General features: G+C 37.9%; 1 protein-coding gene across 2 annotated transcripts in view; it reads right to left on the bottom strand.

The window, feature by feature from the left end:
• Positions 1-26,393, bottom strand: part of atp2b2 (ATPase plasma membrane Ca2+ transporting 2) — a 170,684-nt gene that overhangs the window by 131,233 nt on the left and 13,058 nt on the right. The gene's annotated exons all lie outside the window — the stretch shown is intronic.

Raw genomic sequence — 26,393 nt, 5'->3', positions numbered from 1 at the left:
CGCCGCTGTGCAAGGGCCACAGGGCTGTCAGTCTAGGCGCTGTACATATTAACATGCAGTGTGGACTTGGAAAGCACAGCAAAAATGGAGGATTCTGAAGAGAAGCTGGTGGCGGAAATGTGAAAATATGCACATCTACAGTACATGACTCATATAGTAGAGACAAAAGACAATCAGAAAGCTATACTCTTCATTCTCTCACCTCCTTCTCTCGACACTGCCATGTTAAAGAGCAGCACTGGCTGCACCTCAATTCCTCAAGCAAGAGATCAGCGCCAGGCACAGTCATTTTATAATATATTGCAACTCATACACAGTATCCTTTCACATTGCCTTTAAGGGAACAGAGCTGGCCGCTCAAGCCGGGGAAGTGAATATAAAATGCGCTTCGATGGTGGGGACCGCACTCTTTCTGCCCTCACTCGATGTGGAAAACATACAGCCTTAACAGAGCTGGTGTGGATTGAAACGCTTGTTAAAATGGAAGCATAACTGCTCTGTGCTGTAAATTGGCCCGATCGGAGACAGAGGATGATATTGCATTGCCTCAGAACAAGAGTGAGTCAAATACTCATACATACTCTGACAAACCACATGAAAGTGGAGCGCGATCCAAACCGAGAATTATGAATATTTCAATATTTCTGGATGGTTTCAATTTTTTGAACGACTGGATTCTGTATTTTCGAAATAATGGCACTTGTCCCACTGAGAACAGGCACATTCAAAAGACGTCCTTCAAACGCTTTTGTCCGACATACAGAATACGTCCACTCAGTAGCCCGAATGAAAGCTATGACATCTTTTATGGACTTTTTATAAGGTTAAAAATGAGTCATTACACGTCTTTTCGTCGTCGAGAGCCGACCTATTTCGGACAATAATACCGTTTCCGTTTTAAAGTACGTTTTAAATTATGTACAATAAAGATTTATTTACAACAAAAGAAGCACCATTTGATACACTAACTTCACATAAAATCAGCATTAGAGAAAGCCATTCAACATTATTTTCACTTTCTCTCAGGTGAACAGACTCTATAGCATCTCTGAGGAAAATTCATGATGGTTAATCATGGTACTGTGATGCTTCATGGCAAACATGGATTTGCTATGGTACTTCATGATAACTATCCATCCATCCATCCATTTTCTGTACCACTCACTGTATTTCTGAGCCTATCCCAGGGGGACTACGGGCACAAGGTGAGGGACACCTTGGACAGGGTGCCAACCCATCACAGGGCATAATCACACATACACACAGACTCACACACCCATTCACACAATTTGGAAATGCTGCACTATATGTCTTCGGACTGGGGAGGAAAACGGACTACCCGTAGGAAAGCCCCAAAGGGTAGGGTCAGGATTCGAACCCCAAACCCTGGAGGTGGGAGGCAAACGTGTTAACCACCAAGCCATATATGCATATTATATATTTACCCATGATACTGCTTTGGCTTTACTATGGTAAATGGCTTTTATGATCACTATACCCTATGTACGTTTATACTACACTGTAAAACATTCAGGAGGTTAAACTTACAAACAAATGTTCACTTGCTGCTTCACTTGTTTCAACTCAAAAAGTTACATTTTACAAGTTCTACAAGTCAAGACAATGAATTACTTTAAGTTTCATTTTTGAAAACTTATAAACTCCAAAATTTGACATGACAAAGGAGTTAAAGAGAAGAAATAAACTCGCATAACTTAATGGAGCGATCATGTTTTATAATTATATATCGAGTTAACATATGATATGGACTTGACTACTATATTCCTTTTCACATTGAAGATGTATTCCTGCCTCATGCCCGGCGTTCCCGGGATTGTCTCTAGATACAGGATAAAGCAATCAATTTCCAATACTTTCAAAATAATAAGAGGAAACAAGCGCTTAAAAAAGTGGTGACTTCTATATGTACGTTTTAACCTGTGCATTTAAAGCACAGCAAGTATGAAAGTGCTGGGGAATTGTAGCAGGTATTGTAGAGGGCATCTGCAAAGATGGTGGAACGAGATTAGAACTGGAGAGCGCTGAGTGCTGGAAGCTGACTGCAGGTAGAATGTAAGTAAAAAGCAGTGGTGAGTTAATGGTGGATGTTAATAGGGAGAAAGGGAGTAGCTCTTAACAGGCTGGGGGTAATACTGCTCTGAAGCCTGATTGACCTGTCTGCCAGACACCAGTATGTGAATGCACTGTTGGACAGTAGATAGGACTTTGTTGTTCAGCATGAGTGTGCAGCATGAAGGAACATGGTAAAAATATGTGCCAGAGAGCTAACTGTGTTCTCTTGAGCTACTGAAAATGGTTAAATCAAAGGATTATTTGTTTTTAAGAGGATACGCTCACAGTTAGAGCGTTGAGTTTGATACAGGTGGATTGTCTCATGAAAAACTTAAACCGTAGGAATAAAAGGCTAGTACAGAGGATATCTAGACTTCGGTTATCCAGTAAAAATAGCAAAAGTATCAGATAAGATAACATTTCCCTTGTATTTTCTGTATTCTGCAGGCAGGCCAGTCATTAAACTGAAGGTTAACAGTTATGCTCTTAGCTATGAACATGACTAGTCAACTCGGTCATACTCTAGCTGTCATTTCACACTCCAACAAAACTACCTCAACGTATTATATTTGTTCACCAAACGTACACAACGTTAATCTTTTAAAATCTAGTCTAGTTGTAACTTGTCCTTACTGAAGAGTTCGTTTATGCAATTAGCTGATTTACAAAAAGCTGAAAACGAAATTTCCTCTCGTTTATTGCTTTGCACTCCGTCATTCCTTTCAAGCGCAAATGCTCCAATGGGCTGTGTTCACACGCATTTGTCGTACGAGCATTTCGATTGGTCGCCTCGGTGAAACACAAGCTTTTGAAATGCCATACAACATTTAATTTCGTTCAAATAAGTAATGATGTCAATTTCAATGGACCACCCAAAGTACAAAAACCTTGATCCAGAAGTGTATATATTGCAGTTTATGGACATCCGATGACAACTAAAACAGATCATGAACAGAACTCGAACAGAAAAAAACCCCAGAAAACTATCCTGTGTCCTGATTAGATACCCAGATATTGCGTACTGCTTGTCTAATACACATAGTGAATAGCCACCAATGTGATAGAGGCAAAGTGATCTGTAGGTCTCTGGGCTTGCTGTTTAGTGTCTTATTAATTGCCAAGCTTCAAAGTACTTAACGATTTGCTAAAACCAGTAACGCATATACTAACACGCCAAAATGAGGACGTACCACTGCATATAGTTTTCCAAGTCAAGGACTTCAAACCTACAATTTAGTCCACTTTGTAGGTCTACAATTACTAACAATAGCCTATCTGTTGCATAATCCGTCAGCCCCGATCTACCCTGTCTATCAGTGGAAAGGGACCACCATTAAACCACCACTGACTAGATATTTGCCGGATTGTGGACCAGTCACAGAACAGCAGTGACACTACCTGTGTATTATCTTGTTATTCTTTTGCATCATTTTGTACTACCTGTTATATCTGACACTTTCACACTAGAACTGTGTACTGGCCACTTACTGTGCCTACTGTCCTGTTTTTAGTAGTTACTGTACTGTCTTGTGTTGTTTGCACATGCACTTTATGTAGAAATGTGTAGGTCTTATTTAGTTCTGTGTCGTCTCATGTGGTTAGTATGCTATTTTATGTAGCACCGTGGTCCCGGACGGGAGAAACGTCGTCGTTGTCATTTCACTGTGTACTGTACCAGCTGTATATGGTTGAAATCACAGTAAAGCCACTTGACTTGACTTGTATTGTGTGTGGTCCTGGTGTGGCAGCATTGACGGGATTATAAAGCACGAGTATCACTACTGGATTAAACAACAGTCCACCAGGTCTGAAGACTGACAAAGGAATAATTAACACTTAGCATGCATAATCCATGTATGGTAGGTTATACCTTCGTATATACACTACGTATTCAAACCTGCACAACAGTTATTCGGGACAGTTTTATTATTTGTTAAAATAGTTTTTTTTTTTTTTTATAACCGTGGCATGTGCGGATACATTATTGGAAAAATGGCTGAATATTAAACTGTAATGGAGAAGGGTTCATATTCTCAAGCGCCCCTTGAATCGCAGTGTCATCACAAACCTGAAGGCCGTTTCCGACCGCACACATACCGCCGAGACTTATTACAGCCAAACGGGGCATCCCAAGTTCACAGCCTAATGGCTCCCCCTGGGTGTTTGCAGGCAAAATAATTGTAATTCCACATTTGTCTCATGGCCACTACTTTTAGATGTTTTTTAATTAAAATAAATGGCTCAGCCAGGTTTTCTACGTAAGGGTTATCCTGTAGCGACACGAAGGAACAATGGCTCCGTGTGGATTTGTGGAGAGAAAACTACTGGAAAAGGGCCACGAGTTAAATTTTTCTGCATGTACCATAGGCACCATGGGGGGTGTGGGGGGGCTAGATGGGATACAAAAATAGAAGACCAAATCTGGTTCCACTCCTGTCAGCCAAGAACAGGAATCTGAGGCTACAATGTGCACAGTCTCACCCAAACTGGGCAGGTATAGATTGGAAAAACATCACCTGGTCTTCATTTCTGATACAACCTTGATTTGGCTTCAACGATCCATGGACCCAACATGCCTTGTGTCAAAAGTTCAGGGTGATGATGGTGATGTTATGGTGTGGGGAATGTTTTCTGGGCACACATTGTACCACTTAATACCAATCAAGAAATTGTTTGAATGCTATCGCCTATCTGAATATTGTTGCTGACCATGTGCATCCCTTTATGGTGACAATTTACCCATCTTATAATGGCTACATGATGATGTGTCATGTCACAAAGCACTAGTCTGCTTCCATGGGCATGACAACGTGTTCAGTGTACCTCAGGTGCCTTCCCAATCACTGGATCTGAATCCAATTGAGCACCTTTGGGGTATCACAGAACAGGATATTAGCAGCATGAATGTGAATATTTTGGTCAGTATGGGCCTCCTCTGAACATTAGTGAAAAACACACTGATAGTATTATCATAGCAGGTCAATCTTTTTTGTTATGGCTATATCATATTAGAAACTGTGTGGTATTATAACGTGTCATCTACAATGTTCTTATCTCAATAATTGCCTTATCATCATTTACAATATTTATATCACAATGATACAATATATCCTTATATTGCATGAACAATTTTTTGCTTGCTTTCCCCCCCCCCAAAATAAAGCTTTTATATTCCGTGTAGAATTATGTGCTGGAATTTATCCGGAAAAAAGTCCCTTAGAAGACATCGGTCCCTAATGATCCACAAAGTCATTTTGCAACTCGTATGTAGCGCTTTGCCTCCCAAGGGCACCTATTCAGTGCTTATTTGATGATTATTATTAACAGCCAATTAATTATACACTCGCACTGAACCGAGTAACCCCTGACTGGGTCCTATTATTAGGAGGTAGCCCTCTTTTGGCCCACTGCAGTCAGTTCCTCACTGCTGTCTGCTCACTGTGCCCTGATAGTATCTCACACTTTAATGGCTTTCTAAGCTGTTCTTTTGAGTTGGCGCATTAGCATTAGCATTATCAAGTTATTTACTTTCCGAGCCTCTTTTCCACTGGGCTGCATTTTCCACTGCTCCAAGTGTCAGAAACCACTGGCTGTGATTTTCCATTATTCTCCACAGCGCGAGCGGAGCATGCGGCAACCCATGACTGTCCAAACACAATGAGCAGAAACTCCCGACTGAGAAAAATGATTGCTAAATCAGCTCGTTTTTGCATTCGTTCTTATCTCCAGCTGAAATACTGAACCAAAACTGAGTTTCAGAAGTGTACATTGCTCTAAAACACGTAGAACCAACTGAAACCAACACAAGTACTGCTCTTAGGGAATCTTACGATTTCCCTTTTGGTAATTAACATGCTAACTGTTAGCTCGGCATGTGCCAATATTACATTTTCATGATCCTTTCGTAAATTTTTACAGTGGTTTAAAATATTAACCTGATGTTGTATTAAAACAGAATTATGGGATTGCCTTTGATGAGAGAAACTTATGCAAAGCTCATCCAAATACAGACGAGTATTAGCCTTCACAACAGGACAGATTTTTATCTCCGGAGCAGAAATACCGTCCAGAAATGCTGACGACCTAGGCAACTTACTTCTGAATGAAATACGGGTGTAGTAAGAGTATTCTGAAGTGTTATAGATAATAATATTCTGTGTGTTGAATATCTGAATTATTATAATGGATAGTTTATGTTCTACATATGATCAGTCCCGGCAGAATTTCACACTTTTGCGATCGCAACAATGGACACACAATCAAGCAAACTCTGCTTGCAATTTTTCAAAATTACATCATCACGATGCGCTTTCAGCCAAAGCCCTCTTCGATTCACATGCGTCAGACATGAGTATAGTAAAAAGGTCTCATTTACCAACAAACTTACCATCACTTCGAAAAACCATGCAAAACAACTTGGCCAATTCAAGTAGTTTTCCACAAGAAAGAAAGAAAGAAAAAAAAAAAAAACCTCCACAAGTTGAATCGCAAATTTTGAAGGAAAAAAAAACAAAACACAAGCATTTTTGGTCGCAACAATCTCAAAAAAAACCTCCGTACGGACTGTCTGATTGGCTGAGCCGTGTTTAAAGCCACTGTAGCATCACAATAATTGAACTCGCTATCAGTGCATCAGGTTTTCTGTCCTTACTGCATATTACACAGATCTTTTCCAATTATGTTGCTTAGCAACCAAAGCTTACACGTAAAGACCTACACTTCATGTTGGAAGAATGGAATTATTTACTGAAAACTACATTTTATCATATTGTTCTTTGTCGCCATTTTTATAAGGGTGTTCTAAGCCTTACCGGTTCTAACGTCACTGTAACACACACCCTCTCATGGCTTACTGCCTTATTATAACCAGGTCTGGACTACTTTCTAAGAAATGTCAAACACTGAAATGTTCCTGATTCTACATAACTTTGTTGGATTAAAACTTTTCCGACAACCATAAACAACAGTTCAGGCTAGGCTGATATTTATGCTTCACTATTCCCATGCCAAATGAAAGGCATGAACATAACAAAACTATACTTTGGATCCTCTTCAAGTCTGCCTTGTCTCTTATTTTCTAGCATCAAAAACACTTTGCTGGGCGTCATCGCTTACTACTTACTATCAAATAATATTACTGTAACTATTATATAGAATTATTACAAGCACAGGCCTTTTATATATATATATAAATATATTTATTAGGACTGATGCATTTTATTGACTTTAATATTGAGGAGGTTTATACTAGTTTATAAATGTTAACAGTTTATAACCGCAAACAGTCTCGACTTATTTAATTCACTATTTATTTAATTTTTGGGGGGAGTTCATTTGTTTTTAAGAGCTGGCAAAGCAGACCAGATCATTAAATTGTGTACAAATAGAGCAGGGTGCAAAAATTTGAACCCAATACGTCTTTACCATCTCACTGATCTTCAGTATTATAAGTTTAAATAAGATTGTTTGTATTGTCTAATGAACAGAGTAGTAATTATTTAATAATGTATATTAATGCACTCATTTCTAATAATGAATACATTAATGCTTCTATAGTAACTTGCATGACTCCTATGGATTGAAAAATTGTTTTCGATGCTTTACACGGTGATACTTTCGTGTGTAAATAATATGTTTATTTTGGATTTTTTTTTTTTCATGAAGCCTCTGGAGCTTTGTACATCTTTTTAAAGCTGCAACTTTATATTATCTCAGCAACATTCTGGATTTATTTTTGGTGAAGCGAGAAAAAAAAAAAAAAAAAAAAGTGAGAGGTTGGCAGGGGGTAGAACAGGGTACGGCTTTTATAATGTAACTTGTTTCATGGACATTCCACAACATTAAATGTAACCATAAATAGATAAAAAAAAAAAGTACAGGGTGTTGTTCTTTAATCGATAAATAATTGTAATTGCTGGCAAACTGTTGTGGCACATGATCAAATAAAACACTTCATGACATGCTGTTATTGGAAAATAATCAATTCCGGAGTGGTGCTGCACACACTACCCTGTCACTGACTATTTTTCTAGATAAGCACGTCCAATTGTGCTTTACTCCTTTCATAAGGCATGACAACATTACGTTTATCTATTTGGAAGATGTATTTATTGGTCAATCCAGGCCAAGCACAGAGCTGAACTCACAACCTTGATTGACTGCAAGCAGCACCAAAACTTAAAAAAAATAAATAAATAAATAATAATTAAATTTTAACCATACAAAAAATTAGGTAAAAAAAAAATTATAGAAGAATTTCTATAAATTCTATAAAATATGTATGTTTTCTGTATTATTCTTACACAATGAATCCTTGTATAACGAGAATCTACTGAGCAATCTTTTTTCTTTTGGATTTATCGTGTTTTTAATGATTTAAAAACAGTCATTAAAAACGAACTTTAAAACCGTACCGAATGCCTTCCTCATATTGTTAAAATCAGTGATTACGTTCGGCTCAATTGGATTCCGTTACTAACCCGGTTTGCACGCCATACAGCTCAGGACGTTAAAATTATTTGCCGTGGAATCGATGCATACAAGGTCACCTCAAGGACATACGAGTTCCAGGAGGCTCTGTGTCACCTACAAACATTATGGTGGTGTGACAGACTCTTTCATCTAACTGCATCAGCACCCTCCCCTCAAGCCCTCGAGAGGAAATATTGATTGCACCTCTGGTGACCTTACATGCGAGTTTAATCGTCACCATAGAGACATGGGAGATTACCCAGAGGCCTCAGCCAGCAACTGCTATTAAAAATACACATCTAATGAGACAAACACCTCTTTTACTCGGATATATTAAGAAGTTCTAATGTATTTGTCCCCCCATATTAAGTGATTAAAATGATGTAAAAATCAGTTTCCAGTACATATGAAACATGCTTTCGAAACTATTTTTTGATCAGGGAAATTCCTCGGAAATTATTCAAAGTAAAAATAAATAAATAAATAAATAAACAAACTTTTTTTTCAAAAGGTCGGTGTGAGCCTACAGTGCTGCAGTTGGAAATGTTCTTTTTTTTTAACCTCAAAAAAAACAAAAAAATTATTTAAATAAAAAAAAATAAAAAAAACCTCTCATTTGTTTACGACTTGATTGCAATTTCAGCTTACAAGCATTTGGTCCAACATCATCTACGCTGGTGAATTATAAAAGCATCATGGCCGCACTTGTAGTGCAGACTAGGGCTGGGCGATATATCGATACAATACAATATCGATATCGTGATAAATGATTACACGATACACTTTTCTGAGATATCATTGGTATGGTGATGTATTTTTTACCCTTGTAATAATTACAAATGAAATTGGACTGAACGGACGCTCTTGATTCGATGTTTGTTTGTTTTTTTTACTTAAACGTCTTTGTCTTCGCAAGCATTAAAGAAAAGTATCGTCGAACTCAGTTTACTGTTTGTTTTTGTTTATTTTAGTACCGTCCTGCAGACAGTTTGTTAGCTAAATTACATATCGTGATACGCATCGTGTATCGTAGAAATGTCCTCAAGTATCATGATATGATATTTTTGCCATATCGCCCAGCCCTAGTGCAGACAGAAACACCAAACACATCAACTGAATCAACAGAATAACACAGATTCCAGGCCTGCTGAGGTATTTAAAGTCATTAAACTTAAACATTAATACACTCTCTTTCCTCCCAGGGAAATTCATTTGAATTTGTCGACTTGTTAAAATGTAAAACCGTCACTGCAGCATTTCTTCTGGCTTTTTTTTTTTTTTTTTTTTTTTAAAGAAACTAGGAAATTTTCGTGCTGAACAGGAAATAATTTAATACTTAACTGTCTTATCAATGACTTATTGCGTCATAAAATATAGTCGCTAATTATATTCCATTATGCAAAGGTAGGGAAGGGGTGAAGCGTGTAGGATTGGGGACATTTCGTTTCATGTTTTGTGTCAGGTGGCATTATTATTTTGGTGGAACTGCTTTGACGTGTAATTTATAAATCAATAAGTAATCATTTTTTTTGTTTGTTTGTTTTGCTGCCTTTAAAAATCCAAAACCTGCCTCTATCACTTAAACACGATCGCCTTTTCCTCATAAATCAACTATATCGCTTGGGTGGAATGTTATGTAAATGCTCTTAATGCATATTTATGACACTGAAGCCAAAGTGTTTGCAGTCGTGTCTTCAATTTTTGTGCGTTGCAGGCGTTATGTAAATGCTTAAGTTTCCATTTCAGGACACAAGAAGTTGCCTGTGAGTTCCCATGCACTTCCACACCAAAGCGTTAAAAAAATAAAAATAAATAAATAAATGAACAAAAGAAATCAGAATATTCTCTTTACACATATTTCATTTTTCCGCAGGCTGCGGAAGCTCAGGTCTCGAGAGAACGTCCAGACAAATCTCACAGACGTGCAGCGTTATAGCTCTGGGTTAAGCTTCTACCTAACATTCAAATCTGGGTCATTTCTCTCTCGCTCTCTCTCTCACACACACACACAATGCTAGTTATATCTGGCATTATGAAACCAAACAGACTGTATATGCATCCAGACACTTTATCGATTTATAAGAAAGCAAAAAAAGCCGTGTACCATCCCTATTCCTGTACACATCATTCCATCATGTCAAAGGCAAGGGAGGAAAACTGCATGAACTAACACTAACACTGCGGCAGAATTCATTTAAAAACGATAATATCCTGAAGATGCACAGTGTACACAATTATTTCCCCACAGTACAGGGCTGCAGGATAATGGTATAATAATAATTGATTTGATTTTACTCAATATTAAAAATGTGATTATTTATCACAACAGTTTGGGGAGGGGGGGGGTGTAGCTTGATTTTAAATTAACAGCCTGTTCTTCCACATCATACAAACAATCCTATATTCATTCCATTGAGGAAGACGAGGATGGTGATGTAATTAAAATGATTTCTTTTGCAGCACTAGCAGATTGTAACCGCAATCTTTACCTGACATATTGGATTTATTTATTTAGCCATATAAGCAAACTTGAAAAAGAAAAAAAAAAAAAAAACACACATTGATAATATCTAGTGAGACACAAGGAATGTATGTAAACCTAAATCTGCTGCATTGTTTGTCTTATTAACTGCAAGAGAGAGAATAAATAGAGAGAGGCTGGTGGAAGAACGACTGGTTCTAGCTGTTATAATATAAGTGATAACAGGAACGAACAGATTTCATGGATGTTCCGCAACGTTAAACGGGTCGTTTAACGGCTACGATGGGTACGATGGGTCGTTCTTTAATAGAGAGACAATCCTATATGTATTTAACTCGGGAAGCTAACAGACTGTAATATATTGAGTCAATACTACATTTTTTGTAGTCCAATCTTGGCTAAAAAATCTTATATTTTAAAAAGTAACACGTTCACGGAAAAGCAAACTAGATTTTTTTTTTTCTAAGAAAACAAAAAGCGTTTTTTTTTTTTTTTTTTTGATCATATCTAGCGACACGCACACACAAGGAATGTAAACCTAAATCCAAATAAATTTAGCCTTTCACGAGCTCCATTCTAAAGCTGTTTGCATCTGTAAATTAACATGAAGTACCCGGTACTATAAACAAGCAACTGCTTGACAAAAATCCCACTCAACAGTTCAAATCCTACAAAACCAAATTAACCCAGCGAGAATAAAGGAAGTAAAGCACTTACTCTGCAGCATCTCAGGCCCATGGCACCGATTACATGAACATCCTGTGGTTGTAGGAGACTAAAAATAGCGTAGCGACAGTGGAGCTCGGCGCTTTTCCATGCACACAGTGCATCTGTGATGAGAAAAGCGTGCTGGGGAGGCCCGAGGCTGGCCACGGCATTCTGGGTAAAAATGGCAGTGCAGATCTAAAAGCTCAGATCGTGTAAGGTCAGAGAGTGAGCGAACAGCTGCATGAGGTCCATCAGCAGGTGACTGCATGGTCACTGTATCTCTCCTCCCTTTCTTTCTCTTTCTCTCTCTCTCTTACTCTCTCTCTCCCCCTCTTTGTCTCATCTGAGGTTTCTGTTCCCGCACCACAGCCAACACAGCTCTTTGTATTATCCTCACAAAATCCCGCATAATCTGCGTCTTGAAAGTCATTATGCCATAAACTATCGAGTGGATTTGCAGAGGCCCAGTGCTAGTCAGAAACTAATCCCGCGTATCCATTTCGGAGAAACACTAAAGGATGGATGCCTGTCATATGGAAGGGTTTTGAGTATTTATGAATGACCTTTTCCGTGCGATTTTGGGACACTGTCTGTATTTAAGCCAGAAAAGATGTCAAGTAGAATATTTTATTGTCAAAGAACTGCTGAACCTCCTGTTCCACAATGCTTAATGACAGTTGACGATATCGTGGATGTTACCAGGTCAGTGAACATGAGCCAGCAATAGTTTAACATGGCAATATGTTATGCATATAGATGCACTGGAGAAACCCATGGAAGTTGAGCTTGGAGCCAGTCAAGCGTAATTTTGTCTAAATTTAATCAGTCTTTTATTTTTTTTTTCATTCATTGGCCAAGACTTCTCAAGAAAATGTGGATATTTTCTATGAGGTCTTTCTACCTTTACGTCTCTGTATGGTCCATTATCAACAATATAACAGCTATGTGCTAGCTAAATTGTTATCCTAAGTCACTAGCTAGTATCTGCCTAGTCTCCATATTTTCCAGTTGCCTAGCAACAGCATGCTCATAACGTCAACCATTTGAATGGCAAGCGTAAAACATGCATTCACTCCTCAACGTGGTTCACTAGTTTCATCAGCATGCATCATATGTTTCATTATATTTAGTTTTGCTAATAAAACAGCACCACAAGGATATGGATCAAGGTATATTTTCGCTCAGCATCAATGGACTACACACACAGGAGTTTGATCAAACCCAGAGCCGCAGAGATGTCGTGTCTACGGGAATGTAATTGCGGATTCGAGCTTTAGCAGAAACGCAGACGAGGGTTCAAAATAACATGATGCGAACCCCATAACAAATAGATCGGCTGTCACTGTGCCTGCACAAAAACCCTAACTCCCACACTGAGCAGGACACGCTGCTGTTTATCTCGCTCGCAGGCTTAAGGTAGATTTTGTTCAGCATCTGTTGAGAACATACATCATTTTTTTTTTTTTCCATATTTGTAAAATATATATTATAACACCAAGCAGTATCTTCCTACTGTGTTTACCAATGGTTATAAAAGTAAAGAAAATTCTACCGATGTAACGCATCACGATACTGACACCATAGAGTCGTACTGTTCCGCTCTACTGAGGAGATCCACATCGCCTGCAATGTTCTAGCCTCTAAAATGATAGTAACTGAAGATTTAAAGTCTGGACAGACCTCAGTGGTTCTACCTCCAGACTGAGCAGCCTACAGTCTTAGGTCTTCAGGGAGTAAACATGTGAAGGCAGCTGGAGAAGTGCACTTCCCATGGCCTTTGGTTTGGAGCTGGCCATCTTCCACAGGCCGAGCCACCTTTAAATAGTCTGCCCACCCACTGTGTGTATTATTAGCAAACTGTGCTTTACAGTCTAAAACCAGCAAATAGGAGACCTAAGACTTTCTCAGAGGTATTTATTCTACTATACTGCTGATCACGGTCATTTCAGGGATATACATGCTAAACAGTGGTTAGAGATACGCATCGTCTCTTTGATTAACCCTTTGATTAATGCTCTCTGTCATGACAGAAACTCCCAAGATAGGATTGTACCCTTCTCAAAGCACCTCGGGCAATGTCTTCTCGTTCGGTACAAACCTGAAGACAGACTCATATGCGTCTCGTAATGACGGTTAATCTGAGGGGTCACTACAATAGCATTATAATAACAATAACACATTATATCAGTATCATAATCATAAACAATTAAAAAATAAATAAGCAATTATCATGATATGAATATTTTGGTAACACTTAAGTGTCCATAAGGCTACATGGCTCCTACACAAGCCCGATGTGACAGCTGACAAACCATAAATACATAAACAATTCTAAAAGCCTATTCCAACAGGCATCAGCTGTCTTAAAACCTGCTTTCGTCAGTTTTCATGTTAAGCTGACCGAACACCCGAGTCATATTACACAGACCTCTGTATAGGTAATGTTCCTTCATGATACTTTATAACTACTACACAGTGAAGGTTTGAACAGTGACCGTTATTACACTGCAGCAACAGAGTTATGTATACTTTCCCTGGACCTAAAATTCATAATTCTGCCTATACAATTTTTAGGAATACTTATGACAATGAAATGACATGACGTTCCTTACAGAGTTATGTATAGTTATTCTTAATTTTCTTACTGACACCATAATGACTAACATAACAGTATTTTCTTAGTTGGCTTTTAATGTTTCTCACAATATTGCCATACGTGACTCTTTCATATTTCACATTTCCACAAAGAACATCGAAAAAATATACACATGTATTATTATTAGTATACTAATAATAATCGTTTGGTAACAATAATGGTCAGATTTGTAAAAATACAGATGATACTACAGATATAATTGATCAGAATATTGAAAACATGTAGTCGTATCGCTCAGCTCCACTTCGCCTGCAATGTCCTGGCCTCTAGATGAATAATAAACGTCTGGACAGACCTCAGTGGATCTGAGTTCTTCAGGGAGTAAACATCGCAGCCACTAATATACTATAATTTAGAGTTCGGTTGAGTTTTATTTGATATTATAATGATCGATAGTATTACCATTCCATGACCAGAAGTACACCGAGCGCTACAAAGATACGATGTTCTCGCCTGGACAGTGCTGTAAAAACTTTATATCAGCAAAATTTTCTTTATCTTCTTAAACTGTCTTTATGACGGCTGCGACATATTGAAATGATCCTTTAGAAATAGGTTCAAGTTTAAGTTATTAGCCTTACGGATAAGCGTTTTACCTCAGATTTTGTTCGTACGTGTCTAAAACAGAGATATCTTGGTACATACCCTAAACTGATACTTATATTTTATTGGAGTTTCGTTTTTCAGAAGTATGTATTTTCTGAAAAAATCTCGCTTAACACTGCACTGTGATTACGACTGCGACATATGGACAAAGCCCGCGTTAAATACAGTATCGTAATCCCGAGCCATGACGAGCGTGAACACACGCAGGAGTTTGATCAAACTCCGAGCCGCAGAGATATTGCGTCTACAGGAATGTAACTGCGACTTCAAGCTTTCGCAGAAACGAAAGACGGTGATTCAAAATAACATGATGCGAACCCCATAACAAATAGATCGGCCGTCACTTCAGCCAGCACAACAACCCTGACTCCCACACTGAGCAGGACACAGTGCTGTTATCTCACTGGAATAGTCGCATTATTTCACAGTATGCTAATCAACCAAATATGTCAGCTTTCAGTACATCGCAATATCTGTGCATTTTCAAAAATGCCAGAGAACACTGCACAGGCTGTATGATGACTCAGGTATTTACATAGATATACGTCTTTTGAGCCCACGTGTTAACATCATAGCTTTTAGCTTTCTGTAGCATATCAGCACAATATAGAAACACTCTACTCTTTAAAAGGTCGTCTACCTGATTTTTACAGCATGTCAAAACGCTCACAGCAACCGCTAGCATCATGTTCTATACCAGTATAGCAACATGTTACCATTTTTAATAGTGCATACCTATTTAAATGTCAGTATTATTCCCAATACATGATCAAATTTACTGTAGAGAAGAGGGTGAAGTCAAAAGAAAGAATAACAAACTTTAATAGAAATCCTATCATTCTAAACATCAAGCTAACATTAAATTGTACTTAAAACACATCGGAAAAAATTTTTTTTTTAACAGTTATAGCTGTGGGTTATGCAAAATTTACTGTATAGAATATATAGAGAAATAGATTAGAAATTAAGTAAGCAAGTACATTTAGGTAGCGCAAATACAGTACAATCCTCTACATTCTTCCACGGTTGAAGTAAAAACTCTTGCTGCTGAATGTCTACGCCAAAAGAGACACACTTACTGTGTTAACGGGTTTTATATTAACACTAAGAACAGTAAGGCTGGTATATTTAAAGCTAAAACTGGTTCTTTTTCATCCTTGTTCCTAATCAGAACCCTCTCAGAACCCTAAGAAAGGTTCTAGGTACTATATAATTCATGCATAATGTTTCAGAGTACAATATACGGTAAAGCATGCATACTATTTCTGAGGCATATATATAACTTCGGGTATAGCATATAAGATACAAAGTAGAAAGCATATATATTGATCGGTTCTGCGTATACATGTTTGTTTCTGCACAGCGGTTCTCAAAGTGAGTTCCGAGAACCTGCATGGTCAGGCCTGTGATTTATTCATTTAAAAAAAAAATCTAGGTATATGCCGTATAAAGTATGCATATTGGTTTGTTAATAGAATAAAATACGCATATTAGTTTATATAATGTATGCATAAGTTTTGGTAAAAAATAAATACATTTCAAAAAAAAAAAAAAAAAAAAAGCATGCAGGCTGTCCTTTAGAAGCAATTTATAAGCATGCATATTGGGGTTTTTTTTTTTGTTCTAGTATATATTTACACATAGATACATACATACATACATACATATATATATATATATATATATATATATATATATATATATATATATATATATATATATATATATATATATATATATATATAGAGAGAGAGAGAGAGAGAGAGAGAGAGAGAGAGAGAGAGAGATAAATAAAGCATACAATTCAAAACATTCAAGTGTACTTGATACTGCAAGACTGAATGTAAAACCACACACACACAGTGTGATCCATGGTAAAACCAGCCGATGGAAACCCAATAGCACTGATTTAATGTGTGGGGCGTGAATGAATGGTCATACGTCATACTTGTAAAATGACCTTGCTTCTCATAATGAAAGCCATGCCGCATGCGAGCACCTCACTATTTTTAGCCTGCAAATTGATTCAATACGTGTGTGTGTTCTCACGGCTCTTATAGTAAAAACAATTATGTCTGAGAGATTTTGTTTCACAGCAGAGAAAGAGAACTATGGATTTGACCAACAGAGAATGTGTCCAGAAGAGAATAATGCATTTTTGTCTCCTTGTTCATCAAGAACAACAACAACAAAAAGAAAGACCTCCTATCTTTTGTCAACATGAAAAAAAAAAAAAAAAGATCTCTCGGTCTTCTATGAACATGACATTTTTGTTCTAGCTCTACTCCTTTAGTTGGGTTCTATCATACTTTATTCACATGAAAATATTCGGTCATACAGTACAATATTCCCAATATTAACACTGTATAAGTTGCATAAGTCTGTGCTATTTGGAAGAATGTGTCATGAAATCAGTAAGGGAACTCTGAACTACAGCTCCCAACAGCCACTGCTTCATTGTCACATGACCACCTGCACCTGATTCACGTTCCTGGTAATTAGCACTCTTGCATATAGTCACAGTTTGCGATGCACTCTTTGTCTCACGTTATCGTCTCACTATACCTTTGTCTATGCTGGCGTATTTTGTCTCTGCCACAGTGTTTTGTTTCCTTGTTGTAGAGTGTTTCGTATGTTGGTTTGTTATTAAATGTTTAAGAATCTGCGCTTGCTTCCGTCTCTGTACTTTGAATCGTGACAGAATGAACTAGAACTTTCCTTATTTTGGACACATTTTAATACGTACCACATGTCCTTGTTCTAAAAGTTAATTATACAGTTATGATAAATGGAACTTTAAAGAAAAAGAAAAATGAGATGATGCATAACTTAGAAGTCGCATATTTATTCAGTATTCATTTCTTTAAATACAATATCAGAATGATTTTGGAAGCTGTGAGAAAAAGACTAGCTAATTATAGGGTAGAAAATTTTATATTCCAATATAGGCAGATTGTTGAGGTTTAGAAGACCATTGTTTCCAATTTGATCAAAATGTGTGATTGCTTAATTGAATCTATTCATGCAAACAGCATTAATTATGTAACTACGGGTGATGAAATAGATTCACATATTAGGCCTATTACTGTTACAGTTTTTAAATTTTGGCTGATGAAAAATTATCGCACAAAAGAACGGTGACGGTTTAATTAATATTATGCCACTTTCAAAAACACAAGCCTATTAGAAGTCTAATAATTATTATAACGCACAAGCACTTTATGAAGAGTGATCGTTTGCTCACGTTGAACATGTAACTAAATTAAATGCCTTATAGACTTTAGGGGAAAAAAGTCAAAATTTAATGCAATGACCCAAATAATAACTCAAATATGTAAATATATATATATATATGATATCTATAAAATATATAGAATAGCAATATAGTAAAACTGTAAACTGAACATAGCTGTACTATGGTGAATAAATTTAATGAAGAACTCCACTGTTATTGTGTTAAATAACAAAAAAAATAAATTAATGAAATAGTTCACAGAGCTACAGTACGCTCTGACTGAAAATAAAACTGATTAAAATATGATGTGCTGCAATTTCATTATTAATCAATAATATTCATGATGAATCAGTAAAATCAATATAGCTCTACTTGAACAACCAAATATATTTATACGAAAATATACTATTGTGGAATGTTTATCCTGATGTGCAAATTCATTTGGGATTTTATACAGTGCCTTCCAAAAGTACTGGAACTGCAGGGCCAAACTTTTCTCTTTTTTTTTTTTTTTTGGCTAAACAGTGAAGTCATTTGGGTTCGAGATCGAAAGATGAATATGAGATGATCGATCAGAATTTCACCTTTCATGTCCTGATATTTATATCTAGATGTGTTAAACCACTTAGAACATGGCACCTTTTGTTTGAATCCAACTATTTTTCGAGTGATCGAAAATGAATCGATGATGTAACTCGTGACCGTAGCAGCAGAACGAATTCAGACGTCTACAGAAACATTCTGTCTGTCAATTTACAGAGAAATACATCCTGCCTTATCACGAGGAACTTCATCAGGCAGCAAGACGATGACCTAAAACACACTGCCAACACAACTAAGGACTTTTTCAGGGGGGCAAAGTGGAAGGTGTTAGACTGGCCAAGTCAATCTAGAGACCTCAAGCCAATTAAGCAGCATTTCACTTCCTGAAGGGAGAAATCCCCAAAACAAGTAACAACTGAAAGAATGAAAATGTATGATTTAATATGGAAAATAATCACAAGCGAAGAATGCAACACTTTGGTGTTGTCAGTGGGTTGCCAGGTTCATGTAGTTATTGCAAGCAAGGGATATGCAACAAATATTAAGTGTTATTTACTTTGACTATACTAGAAGTGGGTACAGTCTAGTTCCAGGCGAAGCCCATGATTTTAATAATTAAAGATTTAAAATACATAAATAAATAAACAAACATTTGACTAAGATAGTTTGAGGCAGACCAGAAGTAAGCCTTCTGAGAGCGAGTCAGAAAGAAATACGCCTCACAAATCAGATGGCAAACGCTGAGAGAAACCAAAACCCATTCTACAATAAGCTGTGTTCAGCTGTGCGCTCATGCTGCCCCCTTCTGAGAGCCCCAAACACAATTTACTGTGAAACACAACCCTCTCACAACCACTGCCCTCCACTGTAACACACCATTAGCTAACTACATAGCTGGAGGACTCCTGGTGCCTTTGAAATGAAGTCTCTGCAGGCCGCTGGAGTGATTACAGCTCAAATTAAAAGCTATTGGTTACCGAGACGGAAAAAAACACAAAGTCTTAAAGTGAAGGCCCAAAGGTCAAAGTAGGTTAATCTTACAAAACAGAGGTGCTGATGGTGCTCTTAAGACATATCTATGTGTTCTTGTGTTTTGTCCATTACTTAGATCTTCACTTTATAATAAATCAACTTATTTATTTACAAGTTATTACAGCTTTACTGTTGGAAATGGGATGGAGTCCCATAGCTCTTCTCATGCGCCACCTCGGGTGGAAATGGAAATTAGAGAAGGAGGAATAGGACAGATATGTTGTTACAGCTTTAAAAATGGGTTGTTTTAGGATAGTTATTGGTTCTTAGCTTTCAAAAGGTGTGTTTTCACTTGGAACTCTCTCTAAAAGGGAAACCTTCTGTTGCAGGATTCCATCTAAAACATCGAACATTTGGTTTTGTCCATCTAGAGGAAACCCTTATGGTCTTTTGATACCATCCAAAATATGGTGAACATTATCTCTGTAGCAAAATTCAGCCGTTTGTTTCACTATCTGTAAAGACCGAGTAATGTCTCACACTGACCCAGACATAAAAGAAGGAGTTAATCTTTCACGGGATTGACAGCGGGTGGCGTTTCCTTGATGACACACACTAGTCTCTCACTTTAACTATTCATCAGGTGTTATGGTGCTCGGCACCAGCTGCCTCCGGAACAAGTCATCACAAGGAGTCAAACCACCTGCTACATCAATATCGCTCCTCAGATGTTCCATTTAATTAGTCCAAATCAAACGATCCCCATGAGAGTCACTCAGTCGAGCGCAGGCCGAGTGCTAGGCAGCAGCGACGTACACGCACAAACACACCCGTACACAAGCACACAGACGCACACACACTAGTGTAAATCATGGGGGACTTTAAAAAGTATAGAAAGTGTTTGGTTTTTTTTTTCCATGCTGGGATAAATATCAGGGATCGGTGTAAATATCCGAGATCACTTTATTCAAGTGATGATCGTGATATTGTGATATTTAACATATAGAATATTCGATATTGTGTTGTATTCACGAGGAGCCTCTTTACGGAGATGTCATTTTAGGGCAGCATGTATACTCTGGAGAAAAAGGCTGTAGCATAATGACAACTGACTTTGTTTTGGGCAAATTTAAAGGAGAGTTCTTGTCTGACAATCCTGTTCACCAGAGAGAGCCATAAAAGTACTACCATTGTGACTGAAATAAAAGTCTGGATTTTCTCTGTGCATCATGCAGTGTTGTGCTGCAAGCAGGCCAGACCGTGCAAGAAAATGTCAGTGCACTCAGAGATCCGTTCATTGGTAACTAAAATATTCTCCACTTAAATAAAATGGAAAAAAAAGAAGAAAAAAGAAACAGGAGTGTCTTCTCTGAAAGAGAAAATGTAACTGAAACGTAGCAGCGTGGCCCTTGCTTGATTGGCATAATCTGCTTAAATTTAACACCTCAGTCGTGCATGAAATAACCGCTTCTAGCTTGCTGGCCATTGTTGTGCGGCACACCTGCTGAAGGTCCCGGCGAGGTTCCTGTCAAACTGATTTGTACCTCGCCATCAATTTGACATTCAGTGACTAAGAATAGACACTCACAGTGAGAGAATGGCCATTACAGCAATTCTGCAAGAGTGTGTGTGGGTATTTAATTAAGCGATTGGTTTGGAAATTCCATCCATCCATCAGTAGAGATCCAGAGGAGTATAATGACAGGGTTTTGAAGCAATATGAAAGAATTGTGAGGGGAAAAAATGCTGCAGCTGGAACTTTTCGCAGCTATTTTTTTATTTTTTTTTTTAAAGAAATAAGCAACAATTCCGGGTTGTTCAGTGAAGAAGCACTAGAGATGGGCATTCTGTCCTTCTGAGATGATCTGATGTGCATTCTGAAACGTAATGCATCAGAGATGCGATTCAATGGGATAAAAAATGAGAAGTTGGAGGCCATGCTTTCTTCACTGCAACTCAGAGGCAGCGGGAGAGGCAGGGAATAATTCTAAATAATAGTACACTAGTTATAAAAAAAAATTTTTTTAAAAAAAGATACGTGTGTGCCATTAGATTTTACAAATGCAGAATGTTGGATCCTTTCAGTCACCATCGCTGAACAAATTTTACATGCTCATTATTTCCTGCTTTAACGCATCAGCTAAACCAGATCACGAATGGTCAGGAAATCAGGAAACTCACCAAATTCTTAGGCATGTACTTATATAAAACTCCCATATCATCATTTACAATGTTCTGTTATGTAAATGACTGCATGCGAACTAACAGAGAACATTATCAGAATGTTCTGGAACAAATCGAGAAGGTCTGAGAAGGTCAAACACAATGTTAATAAATTAACATTGTGGAACTGTTTGACATAAACATGTCAGAACACTGTAGCAGCAGCTCTTGGTCATACATTTTGGTGGGGACAGACGACATCAACCAGAGCACTTTTAAAAACCCGATCTGGCAACCCCGTTAACCGTCCTATCCGCTGCTCCTCCTCCACTGAAAATGTTCATAGAGTACGCATGGGCCAGAGTGATTCCCTTGCCACCGAACCTCTATTAATTCTTGTTGCAGTTCCCATTTTTGACCAATAGGTGCAATAATAACTATGGAAGCCAATTGGGACGGTGAGCGCCTTGCCCCACATATACACAACATCTAGAAAGGTCAGCAAATCAAAGAAACATCGTTATCTGACAAACCGATTTATTTTTTGCTCACTCAACAGAGGTAGTTAATGTTTGAACGCAATTTAAGATGTGCAGTGATGTAAAGGAGTACTTTATGAAGATTAACACTTGTTGAATGGCTGATATAAATGGTGGCGCTCTACCCGCCCCTGTGGACAAGTCACCATGGCACTGTAGTGTTCAGAATCTAGCAATCTACTAGCTTAAACTTCATGCATCTTCAGTAAGCATTTTATCCTGGACAGGTTCAGGTGGATCTGGAGCCTATCAAGGCAAGAGTACACCCCGGGATGCCATGCATACACATATCCATACCTCAGAGCAATTTAGAGTCACTAATCGACCTACCAGCGTGCTCTCGGGAGGTGGGAGGAAACTGGAGAATCCAGAGGAAACCCACCTTGACACTGGGGAGAACATGTGAAACTCCACACAGTAACCCGAGTTCAGGATCGGCAATGCTACCCACTGCACACCTTAAAACTGTTAGCTGGAATATTCACCGGGTGGCATTTCATTTTCATTGGCAGTGTCTCTTGATGAGACCATGAATGTTTTATGCAGTGCTTCTTCAAATTCGTGAGGAAGACAGTTCTTATCCTGTCTTCCAAACAGGACTGAGTGTACTCCCAAAGAATTCTGCCTACACTGAAGGATGAAGTGCTGTGAAGGGTGTTATTGTAAACTCCAACGGTAGGTTGTGAAACATCTTCAGGACGATAAGAATTGATTGATTCCTGGCTTTTCAAACCAAACTGAATGCTTATGAACATTTTCTCCATGTTTCATACAGATAGCACCACCGCAAACCTACAATTCTGCACCAGTCTTAGTTCCAGCTCATATCCCTGGACGCCAGAGATCCAAATTAACCGCTTTACCAAAGTCGTCAGAGGTGTTTCCATATGTCGGCCTCTATTTAGAGTAAAATGTCTCCTTACCGTTGCTTTAGTCAAACTGCAGTGGGTGATAGTGTTGCCTAATCAACACCCAGTCAGTTCCAGAAAAACAAGCGCCGTGTGCTAAATGAACCCGCTCATTCGTAATGGAGTGGTTCAAAAGAAAAACACTGAAGAGAAATCTTACTCAATCTTACTGACACATGAGCAGAGCTCGTAATTGGTTACATGGCATGTGCCAAAAATCAGTTCTATATTTAGTGATATTGTGATTGTGGACTCTTCAACATATCAACACATCACGTCTTGTAGAGGTGCAGCGCAAATTTGTACACGCTATCTTGTACAAATCCAATACAAAATTTACTTTCATCTGAAAACTGATTGTGGCTGTGTGTACTGAACCAGACTGAGAGATTAAAGGCTCAGGAAACCTTCGCAGGTGTTTTGAATTAATCAGCTGATTTGAGCTCTTCTCAGGTCGACATTTCTGTATTATAAATTCTTTATTCTACTATTTTTGCGATACTGGATTTTCGATTTCCGTGAGCTGTAATCATCGAGATTAAAACCAAAAAAGGCTAGAAATATTTCACTTTATGTGTAAGGAATCTAGAATATAGACGTTCCACTTTTTTTAATTAAATTACGGAAAATAATTTCCACGATATTCGAATTTTTTATTTCTTTATTTTTTTCCTTTTCTAGACGCACCTGTATTTCGTTCTCTCTGTTGGGACTATTTTTCTTTTTATGTTGTTTTTATGTTAGAATAGAACTGTCAGAAGAGATTGAGTTCATTTGAATACTATTCAGAATTTCATAATATTTATGTGTTCAAAGGCAAAAAAAAAAAAAGTCAGTTTAATATCCCAGGCTTTACTCGCAGTCTATCAAAACATGTTTCCTTAAATTTTTCAGATAAATAATACTTGACGAGGGAAGATGGGATCTGAATAAATTCATGTCATTTGCAGCACACTTAATTTTGACATAGGTTTTAAATTATGTCTCAGTTTTCTAGTGGAATGTAAAAAAAAATATTTAAAAAAAAAACTGACACTACATGCAAGTAGTTCTGGTTGTAATTCCCAACGGGCACTGTTTGGAATCACTGCATGTCTGTGGCTGAATCTGAAATGCTGTTCTAGTGGACACCTCTGGATACTAAAAGCCCGAATACGCTATGTAGTGAGGGTCACGGATTTCCCCTCTGAACTGCCCGAAGCACGACGGCGCACACTTCCGGGTTCTCATCGACTGTTTACTTGTGTTTTGTTTTGGTTTCTATCCCGTTACGTAATTAGCTCCTTCCTAATGTCTCGTTCTCTGTTCTGGTTGTATATTTAAACCCCCGTGTGTCTTTCTTCAGGGCAAAGTATTGCTCGTTTCTGTGTTATCCCCCAGACCGGTAGCAAGCCTTTGATCCTTGTTCCTCGTTTCATAGTCACAATGTTTTCATCCTCGCATTTCTGATTCTTGTTCTGCCTAGTTTAGCCCGTTTCAGCCCGATCGCCTGACCCCTCGCCCGTTTCATGACCTTGATATTCCCTTATGATATGGATTTGTCTGCCCGTATCTTTAATAAAAGCTTAAACTGCGCTTACATCTGTCTCCGACCCCGTTACATGACAGAGAGCGTATATACTCAACAATAAACCATCTGCAATGCCTCCTTAAGCTCATCAAGCTAAATATCTACAAGCTTAGCATAGTTCTGCGTGTTCGCACCGTCTGTAGCGGTATAGTATATAGAGTGTATAGACTCCTTAACATTCAAAAGCATCCAAAAGTGATTCAAATACGATTTGAATGCGGTTTTAAAGGAATTTTCACGTTAAATGTTAACATCGTCTATGTTTAGCGTGTAATAAAAATTGGTCGAGCAATATTACGGTTAATAAATCTACTCTCATATATCAGAATTCACATGATACAATTGTATCCATGGGACCATTAGTCATATTAGAACAATAAAGCATATATCTTTACATTTTTTAATAAATTGCGATGATATTGTTACGTCATACATCAGGAAATGTCGACTGGTATTTAATTGCAGTCAGATGGGTCAGTCGTCATTTCTTCGTCAAAAATAGATATAAACCAGATAGACCTCATCTGATTAAGCATTAAGCAATTTCATTATGGTTTTCTCCAGCCATCAAATTTAGGAAAATTAAAGTGCTTAGAAAAGGTGTGAAATATATAATGAATTACAATGAAGTATAATGGTGTCATTTGAGAGTGCCGTAACGGGACATAACATTCCTAGGTAATGAGCAGAAGATTAGAAACAGTACACACGAATAGAATAAATGTTTGAGTGACATTGCGAGATCGTAGATAAACCCAGAGGCACAGAGCAATAAACCACTGCAGCTGTCAGAAAGACGAGACTGAAGTGATGAAAGGTGTGTAAGTATGTGTTGTCAAAAATCTTTTAAAATGTGTCATAACGCTCTACTTTAATGTAAAGGACTACATTTACAAGGATTCATATTGTCCAAAGTGGCTTAGCCCAAACCAAGCACAGAGCCCATGGGTCCAACTCTTTGGTAGTCCTGGGATTTGTACTCACAACCTTCCAGTCATTAATACAGAACTTCAACCCATGTTTATTAGTCCCAGTGGAACAGCTTCTGATGGTATTTTATAGAATTGTACAGATCCACTCATTTCTTGTTTTAAAGCGTTTCCCACCACCACCATCATTTGTGCATCTGGTTGTTCAACCTATATAAAAATGCAGTGACTTTTCATATGTTTTCTAATAAATATAAGCAAACTATGTTGAGTACACTATAGTTTTGAGACGTGTATTATGCAGCGTCTATATAGGACCGGGAAGGAGGAAAAAAGGAGACGAAGTTCTAATGGTGTTCCAAGTTGTGACATATCATTACCGGCTCTGGTCTCGTCATACAGCAAACGTAGCACTAAATCTGATGTGATGTTTAATAACTTTACTGTCAACTAACATCATGTCATATTTGCCACGGTTCTGTGTGCTTCTGTAGCAAAAAAACAAAACAAAAACAAACTGTGACTGAAGAAGGAAATA

This window comes from Ictalurus punctatus, chromosome 21 (assembly GCF_001660625.3).
Source record: "Ictalurus punctatus breed USDA103 chromosome 21, Coco_2.0, whole genome shotgun sequence".
Lineage (NCBI taxonomy): Eukaryota > Metazoa > Chordata > Actinopteri > Siluriformes > Ictaluridae > Ictalurus > Ictalurus punctatus.
The sequence above is the reverse complement of the archived record's forward strand: the minus strand, read 5'-3'. Positions and strand labels throughout refer to the sequence as shown.